The following is a 3,103-nucleotide window of genomic DNA, read 5'->3' on the forward strand; positions in this document are numbered from 1 at the left end:
GGCGAACGACGAGCGAGGGGCAGTTTCGAGCGCGGATACGTGCGAGCAGCAATTTAGCCGAATCATTCCTGTCGCATGATTTATCACCGTCGTCCCAACCCTCTTCCACCTTATATCTCCCGCCTAGTAATAGTAACAGCGGTAATAGTGGTGTCTCGTGGTGGGCGAAGTCAAACTCGGACGACCATGCAAAGTGTTCGCGATAAATCTTGCTTCGTGCTACGTGTGCCACTGCCCGCCTCCCCGGTAATCGTCGCGATACATATATATATATATATATTTTTCCTCCCTTTTCTCTCTCTCTCTCTCTTTCTCGCAACCACAGACAATCCCCCTGTTCGCATTACCTGAAGAAAGAGCACAGCCGCGCAAGTCGCGTGGCGCATTGCGTGAAAAAGGAACGCGTTCTTGATTCAATTAGTAACGAGCTCTCGACGAGTGGTCTCGGGTCATCTTGCTATATTTTTTTTTCTCTTTTTTGGGGTCAAACGATTATTTTGTATTCGTATCGGAGAGAGTATAAGGGAAATATCGGGAGATCATCGAACGGGGTCAATGGCTTCGTTCTCAAGTTCAGTGGAGACTGAACCAACCGAGCGGACTAATCTCGTTAACGAGATGGCGATCATCGATATGCTTCCAGGAAAATTGTAAAAAATGTTGAGCAAGTTTGACAACATCGTTAGCATGGAACGTTTCAAATTGATCTTGGAACAAATTGCTCGAGTTTCGAGTTTAGATTTCAATCTCGTTTCACGTTTCGTTTCGTTTCCTGAAACGTGAAAGGATTCGTCAGGTGTTTGAAACAGCGTTCTCCGTTCTCTTCCGCATAGTTTTGAGGGGTCGTTCGACTTTAAACCCTCGAGGGAAGCGAAGAGGCAGTTTAGCGGTCAATGGCTAAATTACTGTGACCACATCGTTTGCCAGATTTGGGGAGATGGGAGAACGGAGGGGACCGAGAACAACCGGGCCAACGTGAGAATCCCAACGTGATCTTTCTGACAGAAAACGAAGCAAGTCACGCAGCTATTGTTCGCGCATTCTTCCTTTCACTGCCTCGATAGAATGAATTCCTAAAAAATTACTTACACTTTGTTTCAACTTTTTAATATGATAAATATAGAGTGCCTTGTTTGCCCACGATCATTATAGATACAAAAGTATTCTTATTCGAACAATTTCTCGCGATAAAAAGAGAAATTTGTTTACGGATATAAATCGGTTGAATATTAAACGTTGAATAAATAATAAATAAAGCGAACTACAATTATACAAATATAGCTATCGCAAAGCGGCTATTATTGTTACTTGTTGTTAGTTAGCTTTTCCAGAGAAAAGTTTTCACAGAAAATTCGCTAGCCAGAGGTAAAGAACATTTAACAATGCGTATATGTATGTATATCGAAGCGTTCGCTGTAAGCGCAAGCGTAGTTATTATTTACAAACGTGGCAGGATCAAAGTAGAGAGAAATACGGTATTTTCGAGATCGATACCTTGGAACTTGTTCGAAAGGGGTAGCGGAGGAAGGATCGATCTGCTTTTATGTAGCCGGGAGAGCAGCACGCGAGGAGAAAGAATTTGCATCGAATTGGTTGCCTTCCTTCTTCCTTTCCTCGCCTCGATTTGCGCGCGTGACTCGCGCTCGTGAACAGACTTCGAAGGTAAACCTCTTCCTGTATCGCGCTAAAAATACGAGCAAACCACGGCATTGCTCGCGAGCACCCACCAATTTTCTCTTAACCGATCGAACGTATCGAAAACTGTAGCGGACAATGATGATCGATGGTAAAGAATATATATATATATATGTGTGTATCGCATGTAAAGAGAAGTCACAGTTACACGAGACGGATTGTTTTCGTTTACTCGAAAAGAATTCGAGTCGTCGCATCGTGCACGCAAATGAAATTAACGATTCTGGCCTCACCAAGGACACATTAGTTCGAGAAACTTTGCGTGTATCCTTTGGACGAGAAATTACCTGGCAAATTGTTTCTCCGCGATTTATACGGATCTTTACGTATAATATTTACCCTCAGGGTCTGCGATCTTTGAAACGATCCTTCTTCTCCTTCTTCGCCCGTTTCATCCGTGTTATTGAACTGTTATGCCGATCTCTCGGATTACCTCGTTTAAACAAGTTCTATTAACTATTAATAAGCGGAAGAAAAAATTGGTTAAATGGTACCTGGTCTGTTTTTTCTCGAATCTAGGAGAGAAAATCAAACGAAAAGCGCAGGGAACAGGAAACACGCGCGTTCGCCACGCAAACGAGCCGCGTGTCTCTCCATCCGCCATACGGATAACTGCTCTCCGATTTTCCCATGATGCCGTCTTCCAATCACCTGCGAAACGAGACGAAAAACGAGAAGCGGGTCGACCAACCGTTCAGCGAAACTCCTAATAGATACGATTTTCGAAAATAAGTTCGATCGAGAAGACAAACTTCTTACTTGCTTAACTCGAGTTGCTTCGATGAAGAAACCGCGTGAAATCGTGTATACGAACGAAGCTACGAACCTCGATATCTCGTTACAAAGGGAACGCGTTCGAAACGAGTCGAGCGAAGGAGAAAATTTGCATCCCCGAGGTGTTGGAGAAAAAGCTTAATCGACGACGTAGCAGTGGTACACAGGACGATCGCGAGTATCTCGAGGCAGGTTAATCGTTGGAATCGGCGATTCCGGCATCCGACATCGACATCCGATTCGGGAATTAATCGATCCCGTCCGCGGAAAGGACAAAGAGGTCCGGGTGGAAGGCGGAAAGCGGAAGGCGGAAGAAAGGGTGAGCTCGGCGTGGGCGACGACGAGCGCCGGGTCGAAGAGATCGGTGGGCGTCCACCGGTTCGCCCAATTGGTCGATCGGGCCGGTAATGGTCGGTGGGCGTTGGGTAAGCTCAGATGCGCGGCATCGAGTGCGCACTTGGCTACCTTTACCCGAACACTCGTTTCATGCATTCTCGCACGGCTCCTGGCTTCTTCCCCCTTCGCCCCGTCGCCCCGTTTCGGCTAAGCCGCGCTCCTCTCCTCTCCTCTTCCCCCTCCGCCTCGCCGCTCCTCTCCACCGCCTCGCGATCGTAATCGTGCAAGCCTCGTCTTC

Source organism: Apis dorsata, unplaced genomic scaffold (genome assembly GCF_000469605.1).
Source record: "Apis dorsata unplaced genomic scaffold, Apis dorsata 1.3 scaffold_1197, whole genome shotgun sequence".
NCBI lineage: Eukaryota > Metazoa > Arthropoda > Insecta > Hymenoptera > Apidae > Apis > Apis dorsata.